The following is a 13,924-nucleotide window of genomic DNA, read 5'->3' as shown; positions in this document are numbered from 1 at the left end:
AGTTGTTGGACCCATAAGAAATTCAGACACCGACAAATCCGCAAGATGGGCGAGCATATGTTGCATGAAGGGATTTTTATTCCTCACCGACAGTACCAAGCTGCCATCAACAAACGCCCGGTCCTGATTGTTATTACAGAATAGTAGTGGTATGGAATTAGCAGTAGGCGGTGAAGCTCCTCACCATCCAAACGTTACCGACCATTTTAGTTTCTACTCCCTCCGTTCGAAATTAGTTGTCTCGTAAATGGAAATATCTAGACGAGATACATCCATTTCTGCGACAAGTAATTCATACATCCATTTCTGCGACAAGTAATTCCGAGCGGAGGGGGTACCAGTGTGTTCTTAAACACCAGCTTTGCGTTCGGTGTTCGATGTGCATTTGCTTCGCTATGAATTTGGTTACTTGTTTTTTGAGTTGAAGGATTCAGTTACCACCTTTGAACTAAAACCTTGACACTTCTTTTAATATACAACGGTCCTTTTATTAACTCAAAGTGAATTCAGTTGCTTAGAGGGATGTTTTAAGTTTGTTAAATGTTACTGAACTTATCATTTAAAATCAAAGTTAACAACATAATAATATTTTAAATGATGGGACCACACCCCGAGCTTTCGCTCTTCCACTCCCCTTCTCACTCACTACCTGAGAGCTTTGCATGTTGCATCCGCCCTCTCGTCTCTACATGATATGCCACCTTGCGCCCCCTCTAGCCCCTTTTCCCCCTTACCGAAGTCTGTCCCAACTCCCTTCTTCATATTCCACCTCCGTCAATCTCCCCCGTCCACCTCAGTTACATCATCAAGGTATAACGTCGGCCTGGATCAGGGCGGGGCGACACCATGGTGGCGCAGGGGCGGGGCGGGCGACGCCGGGGCGAGGCATGCCGTGGCCGGAGACGGGCTCTGCTGGGACGGGAGGTAAATGGGAAAAACTAGGCTATAGTGGGATACAATTTTATTTACAGGGTCTGCTCTGCCCGGGGCAATTTCGCACCGTAAAAACGGTTTACAGTGCATCTTATACACGTTTTTAAGGGTCAACTTATACGGGATCTATTAGAGATGCTCTTAGTAAACAGAGAAAAGAAGGTTTGCCTTCTCTTATCTAAGAAATAATATCTTAGTAAGCAAGATAAGTTAAGAGTAGAGCGTTTCAATGCCCAGGCTCACCTGCAGCCGGTTAGAAAAAAATTTGTAAAAAATTCAAAACAATATAAAAAATTCATTTTTTTGTGCGGTATACAATTTGATGCGTGAGGCCCGCTCCAAATTTCAAGTCATTTGAACATCTGAGCAGCTGTCAGCAAGAAAGACAAACCGGGCCAAAACAGTCCATGAACAGTAAACATTTTTACATACCTCCAATTTCTCCTTTTTGCTGAGAGCTCCTCAGATGTCCAAATGATTTGAAAATTGGAGTGGACCTCACGCATCAAATTTTCTACCGCACAATTTTTTTTTTGGATTTTCAGAATTTTTCTGCTATTTGTTTTGATTTTTTTGTCAGCGCGGGTGCAGATGACTCGGGTGCAGAAATGGATTTTCGATAAGTTAATTTCTACAGAATACAAGATGTCATTTCTCAGTTACATATTTTCGAGTTTAATTTTAGTTATTTCATAATTTCAGAACACATGCAAACATTAATTATTAGAAATAACACTAAAATACAGTCCATTGTATAACATGTTTTTCTTCTTCTTCACATGACATGCATTTGTAATTGCCTTGTCAACCATTGAACACCACGTTCAGTACTTCTGTACCCCCAAAAGTCTTTGGCTTCTCAATTTTACTCAATTATTATGAAATGACTCATTTTTTATGAAGATTTGTAGCATCATGAGGTTGTGATATAGCAACATGTAATTCTAAAACGGTTAATGCTAAAACTATAAATAAGGTACCAACCCCCCTTTCTCAAAATAAAAAGACACTGAAGGTACCTTGAAAAGGAAAAAATGAAGTAGGCTAAAAAAAACTAATCTAGCTTGGTCCGCGCTGCCAAAAGCCTAATTTCGGTTAGGCCTGGACCCATATACAAGCAAAGGTAGCACCAAGGCTAACATACTAGTTTCTCAACAAAAAAATGACTAAAACTAAGTAGGTGGGGCTGGAAACTGGAACAAGCTTTTTATTGGGCCCCAACTAGTGGGCACGGGCTTACCGGCACATTACGCTCCCCTACAAAAAAAAAATGCAGACAACACGTAGCCGAATCGCCCGCGACTAACAGGTTGGTTCCGCCTTCCACCTGCCGAGGCTCCTAAAAAACCATTAACATGTATACACAGAGGGGGGGGGGGGGGGGTCGATGTCTAGCTTGTAGCGAGAATAGATGGACGCCTCGCTTCAAGGGTCGCTATAGTGGGTCGGCCCAGTATCAAGCATCTTCGATTCGTTCGTTTGTTTCTTCTGATCGTTTGTTTTTTCTTCAGTTCATTTATTTCTTGTGTGTATGTCTTTTTTTTGGAGAATGGGAGTTTACCCTATTTTGACCTTATGTTTTGTTAGTTTGTTGTTGTTCTTCTTCTTCTATTCAAACTTTGGAAGGATTTTTTACCTTTTCTTTTCTTTTCTCTTGTTTATATATATTCGAAATGTTCTAAAAATATATATTTGAATATATATTTTCTTTATTAACTTTAAAAATGTTTGTTAGGTACTTAAAAATCATTATATTAAAAAAATCAACCTAAATGGAAAGAAAAAGTCTATGTCTTCTATCCGCTCTACTACTCGCTCAAGGTATTACACTCTTGGGGCTTCATGTATTAGAAAATTCATCATGTATTAAATATCTTCATCATGTATTAATTGAAAATTTATATATATTTGATATTATTCAGTGCATTTAAAAATTTCAATTTTGTATTTCAAATTTGTTCATTATGTATTTTTAAAATATCCATGTAACTAAAAATGTTCACTGTTTATTTAAAATGTTCATTGTGTATTAGAAAAATGTTCGACATCTATTTGCAAAATGTTCAACATGTATTTAAAAGATGTTCACTGTGTATTTGAAGAATTTTTGACATGCATTTGACAAATGTTCAACGTGCATTTGATAATGTTCGACATGTATATAAATAAATGTTCAGCTTGTATCTGAAAAATGTTCAACGTGTATTTGAAATAAATGTGATTGATTATTTAAAACTGGATAAAAGAGAACAAAAAAATAAAAACATGGTAAACATGTTTAGTGCATGACGACATTTTTAAATTCATGATAATATTCTTTAATGCATGATATACATTTTTTAAAATGTTGGTGAGGATAAAAAAACTTCATGAATTTGAAAAAAAGGAAAACCAAGAAAAGAAAACGAACTGTTCATAAACACTGTATAAAAATGTTTTTAAACAGTTTAGAAATGTTCACATGTTTTACAAAAAAATGTTCATGAAACTTTTGAAAATGTTCAAGGTGTGTTTAGGAATGTTCACTGTGTATTAAAACAAATGTTCAATGTGCATTTTACAGCAGTTTAACATGAATTTCAAATAAATGTTCATAGTCTATTTGAAAAATGTTTAGCATGTATCTAAAATAATGTTCAATGGGTATTTAATAAATAAGGAAAAACAAAAAGAGAGGAAAAAAGAAAGAAAGAAACCCGGTAATAATCGATAGCCCACTAGCACAGTCCTTTGGTTCTTTTTGCTCTAAGATGGTGTTCTGCCGGTTGCTGATCCTTATGGATCTTGCCTTTGACGAGTTCCGGAATGCTCCGCTGGAGATCTTCATTGGGTGCTTGACGCCTATAGATTTCTGGATCGGATGGGATTCGGTCGTGTGCGCCCCTATTTCAGCCTGAGTGGCTTCAGAAGGGTGTGGCGCGAAGCTTTGTTGTTTGTTGACAGTATGGGACACATCAGTATTTCGATTTCCATGATGAAGACAATGACAGAGAACGTCATGGTGGCTTAGGTCTGAGGTCTTGTAATAGCAGATCGAGTCTTCGCAGCAATGAGGACTTTGCTTGGTGATTCATGACTCATGACAGCGGCATCAACAAGTTGGGGCGGTAACACAAGCGGAGTACAGGGTCTTAACTTTCAGGGTGAAAACCCAAGGTCTGGCCTTAATTGATTGTGCCTAGCAGTGACCTTGTTGAAGGCACTGTTTTGAGAGCGCGGATCTTCTCCGGGGTGAAAACCTAAGATTTAGGATCGTGCGATGACGATGCTTCTGCATTGTTTCCTTCTTGAAGACGTCGCTTTTGGAGAATTAGGACTTCAGGTGTTGTCTAGGCGGTGGTTCATGCTGTAACTACGAGAATTGATCACTGTTGCGGGATCTTTCTTCTTCTTCTTCTTCTTCTTCTTCTTATTGTTTTTGCCTGTGTGCATCCGTAATCTCTTTACGATATTGCGTTGTTGCAGAGGCCGGGTGTAATTGGTATCTCCGCAATATTAATATATTTTCTTTTTCAAAAATAAATAAATTGTGGAGCACTAGAACACTTCCCGCAATAGACATAGTTTTCGGGTGTGTATACCTTTGTCTGTTCGTTTTAAGTTGCTCATTCTATGGACCATGTGGTAACACCAACATGTGTATACTGCGTCGCAAGTTTTTAGATGTAAATTCGGCAGCAACTCAAGAGAAAAAATAATTGTTTCAACGTTTGAATTTGATACTATTCACAACCTAATTTATATTTCTTTCTTTGCTTATGAAGTTATGAATTGAATTTGGATCTCATATATAGTGGAATGATAGATACATATTTTTCCCTATGCTATAAAATGATCTCAATTTTCTTTCGTTGCCTTTTAATATGTTATTAGTGACATAGTGCATTAGTACACTTAGAGCATCTCCAACAGAAGCGCTATATGAGCGACGCGCGGTATAAAAGTTGCTTTTAGCGCGCGCGGGTTTGATTTGGAGTCTCCAGCGGCCGCACAAAAAGCGCGCGCGCGCTATAACTAATACAGCGCGCGCAGCATATTTAGTGCGCCCGGTCGCGCGCGTTGCAAACTCTGGGCTGCTGCAGATGGAACCGCTGGACTCGCGCGCGCAGCATATTTTGCAGCGCTTGTTGGAGCAAACGTCTTCTAGCGCCCTAAAAAAAATTACATGCACGCTGTAAACCCGTTTATTGGGCGCCACACATTGGGCGACTGTTGGATTCTATATGCCCCTATCGTCCAACCATAACAGCAATTATCAGTACTTATTCAGAAGTTCTTGGGTCAAGGGGAAACATTTAGGGGCGAATGTGCATGACCTCGTGAGGGGATTGCTGTAAAATATCAGTACTTGATGAGTTTTGTAAATTGTCACTCACGTTTGTTTTCCTCGAAAATCCATATATAACGGGTCATCCCACATGAGCTTCATAGAATTCCAAGGTGGCATTCCCTTATTCCAAAGGCGCCTAGGAAAATTACGTACAAGGTTCAAATCCTACAAAGTCGCCCAATCTGAAATATTCATTTCAATATGCGTTACCGAGATTGCTCTTCCATGACTTGCTCAACTCCTAGGCAAACCTTTCACAAGCACATCACGCTAACAACATGTGCCATTGTTGCAACGCCTGTCTGGATTGACTTTGGCATCACGAGCTCCAACTCCGTGCCGCAGATTTGGGACACCGCAAACCCAAATGGCCGTGACAACGGCATCTGGGTATCGATTGCCCTATCAATTCATTGAAAATTTTGAGATTCCATGAACGCAAAGATGTTCCGTGATGTCTCGCACGCCTCCTTTGTAACCATCTCGAACGTTGTAGCGGACTTTGATCTTTGGCAGCAATACCTCTCCTTGCGCCTGACACTTGACATATTCAGGTGGAAATCCTCTACCCCAATGGTGATTGAAGAAAACTGTGATTCTCTTGTGCCAGTTTGTAGGTGGAACTCATCGCGACCCAGGAATTTTGATGTTTCGGCAAGTGAGGAACTGAATCATAGAGTATAAAAATTCCTGCGTTGCATGCACACAGCGACACAAACCGAATCAAACATATATGAATTCACCTACCTGGTCCATTCCACAATGAGGAAATGATGTCAATACTGCATCCTATTTACCCTCGCGACAAGCAGGCGGATGAATTAAGCATAGGATGCATGAAACCTGACCTTCACCCGCGTCATCATGGAATCCATGTCGGCACGCATCAACCATCCAAGATCACGGAGCAAACATGACGAGCTCAGGACGCATGTCTCATGAACATGTTTGCTGATGGTCATCTAACCATCATCACCGTCTGCGTGTTGGCGCAATCGCCATGCACCCAGGCATCCACCATGCACCAGGTGGCAGATCGAACGATGGTTAGATGACAACCAACAAAACAAGTTCAGAGCTGCACGAGCTAGAGATATCAAGATTGAGAGCCTGGGCAGAGGTGGAAGACGAGAGATGAGATGAGAAGACTAATGCAGGGTATATCCGTATATGCTTGAAATGATGCCAGAGATAACGAAAGCATGGGAGCATATTCGCGGGAATAAACCATCTGGGGTGTTGGTGGGCCAGGGCGGGCAGAGACTGCGTGCATGCTGGTCAGACTTCAAGGAAGACGACCCACGGCGAGAATAGAACCCAGAACAAACACGAGGCTCTACCAGCATGAAGGATTCATTAACGTCCACGAAAGAAACGTAAAAAAGGTACGGATGATGGCAAACAACTGCTGAGTGGTGACGAGGCGCCATGTCATAGGTGACGGCTTACAGTGGATTGGCACGTGAGTGATGTTCCCTCGCACATTAATTCCCAGTTCACCTCGTGCTACCTTATCATTTGGTGGTGTTCCTAACCTTCACTTGCTATAAGCTAACCTAGGAAGGCGATGTTACTGGCAAAGCGTGCCGACACGAAGTTCTGCCAGTTCTCCTGGTGCAGGACGTTCTTAGCGGCGCCCCTCCTCCTCGACATCACCATGTCACAGCTGAGCGCGTCGCTCGAGCGTCGCCCAGCTTGCTGGCAGCTCCGGCGGGGGCATATGTCCTGCGATGAGGTCTCCCAGAGCGCCGTCCACGGTGCTGCCCATACGGCCGTAGGAAACCTTGCACTCTGGTGCACTAGTAAAAAACAGAGCTTTGGTTGACCCCTGGGTAAGGGCATTAATCCCGGTTTACTCATGCACCGTGATCAAAGGGGCATCAGTCCCGGTTCGTGAGGCCAGGGCACCGGCCGGGCTCGGGGGTCACTTGTTCCGGTTCGTCTGACCCCTTTGGTCCCGGTTCTAGACATGAAGCGAGGTCAATGAGCCTCGCTCCTGGCCCAGCACCATTAGTTCCGATTGGTGGCGGGAGCCGGGACCAAATATTGTCCTTTAGACCCGGTTTTAGCCACAAACCGGGACTAAAGAGAGACCTATATATACCCTGCCCCTGCCCGCCAACAGAGCCAGTGCTCTTTTTTTTGACCGTCGTGGGAGGGGTTTTTGGTGCTCTAGCTCACCTCTTACGCACATAAGGTGTTCGATGAAATGTTCGAGCCACACTTAAGCTTTCTCCTCTTGAAACTCCTTGTCCAAACTTCATTTTTCTCAAGATTTGTCTAGGTTTGACGGTCCGTCTTGTCCCGTCCCCGTCCTCACCGCCGTCGATCGCATGCGCCGATCTCGTCGCCGGCACCACCGTGATGAGTCTCTTGTTCTTATCTTCTTTCTAAAAGAAAAAAAAAATCTTAGTTGTATGATTTAGATAGATACTTGTATATTTTTTTTACTTTTATTATTGTTTGTTACTATATAGTGCGATGATTTTGATATCCGCCTCCGTCGGCCCTCTTCTTGTCTATGATTCGGATGTGGTATATATATTATCTTCTATAACTATTTGTTTCATTTAGTGTTTATTACAACTATGCCGACCAACATGACATAAATGTTTTTATCTAGGAGGTATGTGATCAAATGTTGTTCAATGAGAACTATGTATGAACTTTATGTATTTATTTTTTCAGTAATAACACTTGATCACTACTGTACTTTGGTTTTAATGTGATGAACTTCTATTAATGATGTGGGTTTGAATGGTGCATTTTGAAATTAGAAAGGGTTGAAAATTGATGATGTGACTTTGAATGGTGCATTTTGAACACACAAAAACTTTAGAGTTTAAATAAGTTTAAAAAATAAAAACCTTTGTAATAGACGAGTTTTCATCCAAAATACTCATACTTCGAAAATTGATGAAAAACTTGTATTTCCAAAGAAGTGAGTGGGAACACTATCGAATTTTTGATGAGTATATGTTGTTAACATATTGTTGATCGGAAATGATGTAGAATTTCTGGAAAGCATATAGGATTGATTGAAAAGTGTTTTTCAATGGAAAACCTGGATTAAGCTACTTGAACATTGAGCATCAAGATCTACAAGGATAGATAAAAAATGCTTAATAGTACTTTCAAATGAATACATACCGTGACAAGATTTTGAAGGAGTTCAAAATAAATCGGCGAAGAAGGAGTTCTTGGCTGCGTTATAAGGTGTCAGTATTGAGTAAGACTCGAGACTTGACCACGGCAGAAGAGAGAGAAAGGACGAAGGTCGTCCCCTATGCTTAAGACGTAGGCTCTACAATATGCTGTGTTGTGTGCCGGACCTGAAGTGTGCCTTGCAATGAGTCAGTCAAGGGGTACAAGAGAGATCCAGAAATGGATCACTGGACAACGGTCAAAGTTATCCCTAGTAACTAGTGGACTAAGGAATTTTCTCGATTATGGAGGTGGTAAAAGAGTTCGTTGTAAAAGGTTACGTCGATGCAAACTTTGCACTAATCCGGATGAGTCTGAGTAGTAAACCGGATTCGTATAGTAGAGTCGTTATTTGGAATAGTTCTAAATGGCATGTGGTAGCTGCATCTACAAGATGACATAGATATTTGTAAAGCACACACGGATCTGAAAGGTTCAGAACCGTTGACTAATAACCTCTCTCGTAAGCATAACATGATCAAACCCTAGAACTCATTGAGTGTTAATCACATGGTGATGTGAACTAGAGTATTGACTCTAGTAAACTCCTGGGTGTTAATCACATGGCGATGTGAACTAGATTATTGACTCTAGTGCAAGTGGGAGACTTTTGAAAATATGCCCTAGAGGCAATAATAAAATGATTATTATTATATTTCCTTCTTCATGATAATTGTCTATTATTCATGCTATAATTGTATTAACCGGAAACCGTAATACATGTGTGAATACATAGACCACAACATGTCCCTAGTAAGCCTCTAGTTGACTAGCTCGTTGATCAACAGATGGTTGTGGTTCCTGACCATGGACATTGGATGTCGTTGATAACGGGATCACATCATTAGGAGAATGATGTGATGGACAAGACCCAATCCTAAGCATAGCACAATATCACGTAGTTCATTTGCTAGAGCTTTTCTAATGTCAAGTATCATTTCCTTAGACCATGTGATTGTGAAACTCCCGGATACCGTAGGAATGCTTTGGATGTATCAAACGTCACAACGTAACTGGGTGGCTATAAAGGTGCACTATAGGTATCTTCAAAAGTGTCTGTTGGGTTGGCACGAATCAAGACTGGGATTTGTCACTCCGTATGACGGAGAGGTATCTCTGGGCCCACTCGGTAATGCATCATCATAATGAGCTCAATGTGACTAATGAGTTAGCCATGGGATCATGCGTTATAGAACGAGTAAAGAGACTTGCCGGTAACGAGATGGAACAAGGTATAGGGATACCAATGATCGAATCTCGGGCAAGTAACATACAGATGGACAAAGGGAATTGTATACGGGATTGATTGAATCCCCGACATCGTGGTTCATCCAATGAGATCATCGTGGAACATGTGGGAGTCAATATGGGTAATTAGATCCCGCTATTGGTTATTGGCCGGAGAGGTATCTCGGTCATGTCTGCATGGTTCCCGAACCCGTAGGGTCTACACACTTAAGGTTCGGTGACGCTAGAGTTGTAATGAGAATAGTATGTGGTTAACGAAGGTTGTTCGGAGTCTCGGATGAGATCCCGGACATGACGAGGAACTCCGGAATGGTCCAGAGGTGAAGATCGGTATATTGGACGAAGGGTATTGGAGTCCGAAATTGTTCCGCGGGTACGAGGTGATGACCAATGTGTCCGAAAGGAGTTTTGGAGGCCCCGACAAGTGTTGGGGGGCCTTATGGGCCAAGGGGAGGGGGCACACCAGCCCACTAAGGGATTGTGCGCCCCTCCCACCCCATCTCACGTAACCTGGAGAGGTGGGGGCGCCTCCCCTAGGGCAACAACCCCTCTCGGCTTGGGGGGCAAGTTTCCTAGGGCTGGGGGCGCCCAAACCCATCTAGGGTTTCCCCTGTGGCCGCTGCCCCTCCCCTAAGGAAACCCTAGGGAACCTCCACCTCCCCCTTCCCCCTATATATAGTGAGGAAGAGAGAGGGCTGAACCAACCCCTTCCCCTGGCGCATCCCCTCCCTCCTCCAACACCTTATCCTCCTTCGTAGTGCTTGGCGAAGCCCTGTAGGAGAACCACAAGCTCCACCACCACGTCGTCGTGCTGCTGGAGCTCTCCCTCATATTCTCCTCTCCCCTTGCTGGATCAAGAAGGAGGAGACGTCCCCGGGCTGTACGTGTGTTGAACGCGGAGGCGCCGTCCATTCGGCGCAAGATCAAATCTTCCGCGATTTGAATTGCCGCGAGTACGAATCCATCAACCGCGTTCTTGTAACGCTTCTGCTTAGCGATCTTCAAGGGTATGAATATGCACTCCCTCTCTCTCGTTGCTAGCATATGCTAAATTGATCTTGATGGCATGTAGGAAAATTTTGAATTATTACTACGTTCTCCAACAACAGGTAATGACTATGATGATTATTAACTAGTGTTGTTGGTGATGATATGATGCAAGAAGTTTTGTATTAATATGATGCCGATGTTGATCATGATTATCATGATGATTTGTTATTATGATCATGATTAGTTATTATATCATTGGTGGAAGGAACGTGGATTAGATTCATGTGGATGGATCAAAAGTGACCAAAATTCACTTCTCTCTATATGTATTGTAGCTAGCGTCGACCAAGCATGGAGAAAAAGAGGTCACTTCTCTCCATTAGCTAGCTAACACAATATGAAACCCCTAAATTAACCCTCCAAAACCCCCAAACCCCCCCTTCCAAAAAATACAAAAACCCCAGCGCCTGCGAGCTGTTGACGCCTAGCAGCCTTTTGGTCCCGGTTGGTGTTACCAACCGGGACTAAAGGTCCTCCTTCCTGGGCGCCCCGCACTGGCCACGTGGAGCCCCTTCTGTCTCGGTTTGTAAGCGAACCGGGACTAAAGGTTTTGGGCTTTAGTCCCGACCCTTTAGGCTCGGTTCCAGAACCGAGACTAAAGGCCCTCTGGAACCTGGATTAATGAGCCGTTTTCTACTAGTGGTGAGGTCAGTTAGTAGGCCTCCGATGAGCTTGACCGTAGATGTGATGTTGTGCGCAGTGGCGTTGGCGGAGATGTTGGCGAGGTCGTGCTCGTCCTTGGAGGAGGTCGGGTCCAAGGTGGAGAGCATGTTCACGTGGTAGTCGTAGCTAGGGTAGGCGCAGGTCTTTGCAAAGATGGAGCATGTCGCATTGATGATGGCAGGGGAGGGCCAGGGGTCGGCCATGGCAACGACGGCGAGGAGGACAGAGGCGAGTATTGCGGCCAGGGGCTGCATCGTGCTGCCTTGAGGAGGGGATGAATTCCTTCAGCTTGCTTCAATCGATCCTGTCTATATATGCAAATAAAGGACATGGGCCTTTAAGTGGAAGGAACAATTTCCGACAACAAATTTGATGAGATTGATCATATACCAAATTTGGTATAATTTCCATATGTTTTTTTGCGAGAACTTTTCCTTTTTTGAACATCAATACAGACGCAAGCGCTCATACATATGCGCATACACTCATCCCTATGAACGCACACACGCACACCCTACTGCTATGAGCACCTCCAAGACTGAGCCAGCATGTCATCTTGAAATTTATGAAGTCACCGTAGGCGCCTTGTCGTCGACGGGAACGTCTCCTCCCACTGAAAGCACATCGCCGGAAATCCTGAAATAAATTTAGGAATAATGCGAGCACCAGGACTTGAACCCTGGTGAGCTAGGGATACCACTGCCCCTCTAACCATCCAAACCACATGTTGGTTCGCGGGAACTTTTCCTGACGGTAGGTTTCAATCATTTTTTAGGATACACTTATTATTCGGGCTGTTCTGCCAGGGAGGCTTTGAACAACAACACTTGTATCAGACAAATTCAAGGTGGGGTCTTGCTGAAGGCCATGGCGCAATATCTCAAGATCTAGGACACGGTGCAGGCGATCAACCCATCTGCTGATGCACAAGACCATCCGCAGTGGAGGCTTACTGATGACCACCAATACTCCATCAGCAGCGCTTACAATATGTTCTTCATGGCGAGCATCCCCTTTGGTTGTGCCAATCCAATTTGGAAAACCAAAGCTCCGCCAAGATGCAAGTTCTTAATGTGGTTGGTGGTCCATCATCGATGCCTCACGTGGACAACCTGCGGCGCATAAATTGGCCATCTAACACATGTTGCCCACTATGGAGGTGTTTGTTTCGTCAAATTCTGCATGTCACCTGTTTACATTGTAAACGGATACCCTTACGTGCATTTGGTGAGACACCTCCGTAATCACGTTCCTCTGTAATCAGTTCCAGGCCAGTTATCAAACGATACCCCCACCCCCACCAGTAAAGGCTTCCTTACCGCTCCCAACTCCGCTCCTCCCCCGCGTCTCGCTCCTCCCCTCGATCTATCTGCGCCACCACCTCCCTTCGAGTCCCACGTCACTGCGCCACCGCCTCCCTTCCAGTCCAGCGCCGCCACCTTCCCTCGACCCCCTTCGGTCCTCTCCTCTTGGTCCAGCCGCCGGGTTGACCTCGCCACACCAGTCGCTGAGAACGACCATGCCAGCCGCCTCCGACGCCGATGAGGGTGGACCATTGAAGCCATGTACGAAGAGAAGCAAGGCCCATCCACCCATCTCCGAACGGATATCTTCCTCCTCTATCACTCTCCTACTGCAGATCTCAAGGTTAGGGTTACTAATATATCTGTTCTTGCTCTTGAAGTAAAAAAATATGTCTCCTTGATCTGTTCTTGATCTACTAATGATCTGTTATAGGTTGATGTATAGAATATATTTCCATCTGTTCTTGATCTTGAAGTAAAAAAATATGTGTTCTTGATCTATTAATGATATGTTATAGGTTGATGTCTATTAATGATCTATTCTTGATCTTGAAGTAAAAAAATATGTGTTCTTGATCTGTTCTTTTATTAGTGGATAACCAATGGAATATAATTGGTGGTCTATCCTTTGTATTTTTCTGATGTGTTCTTGATCTGTCTAGGTAGGTAACTAGGCAAATAGATGAATTAGGTTGGCTGGTCACAAAAAGGAAGGAAGGTGTCTTGTTCGATGCATGTTCCTGCTGTCAATTGGACCATCTTCTTTAGCTTTCTGATGTGAAATCATATCCTGATACTTGGAACTTTGCATGACAGTAGATCGACGATGATATCCACATGCATATCAACTAGATACGGGTTGACTGTTCCTGTAATTTTGTGATATGCAATTTTCCTATCCATATGCAGCAGTTGTATTTGTATATGACTTAATTAGGCTTCTGATGTGCAAGTTTTTTTGGATCCATTATACCTTTGCATGATCAATTGCATGTTAATATAATCACCATTTATTATCTTTCATCTAATCAACGGATGTTTGTTTGGTCATCCTGAAATCTATCCAGTTTCTTGTTTTGCACTACTACCAATTATTAGGAAAGAAAGTCGTACCAACCTTAAATAGTTATATTTTCCTTATGCAGTTATGGCTCATCTTCCCTTAAGTGCGAGGTGTGGAAGGAGAAATGCA

The 13,924-nt window shown here is 43.2% G+C and overlaps 1 long non-coding RNA gene across 1 annotated transcript; it reads right to left on the bottom strand.

The window, feature by feature from the left end:
• Positions 1 to 5,314: 5,314 nt before the first annotated feature.
• LOC123041585 (uncharacterized) lies at positions 5,315 to 6,394 on the bottom strand. Its single transcript, XR_006418565.1, has 2 exons — positions 6,112 to 6,394; positions 5,315 to 6,010 (listed from the first exon to the last, which is right to left on the bottom strand). It is a non-coding gene; the product is annotated as an uncharacterized lncRNA (long non-coding RNA).
• Positions 6,395 to 13,924: the final 7,530 nt, after the last annotated feature.

This window comes from Triticum aestivum, chromosome 2B, assembly GCF_018294505.1.
Source record: "Triticum aestivum cultivar Chinese Spring chromosome 2B, IWGSC CS RefSeq v2.1, whole genome shotgun sequence".
NCBI classification, from domain to species: domain Eukaryota; kingdom Viridiplantae; phylum Streptophyta; class Magnoliopsida; order Poales; family Poaceae; genus Triticum; species Triticum aestivum.
This window is presented reverse-complemented; position numbering and strand designations above follow the sequence as displayed.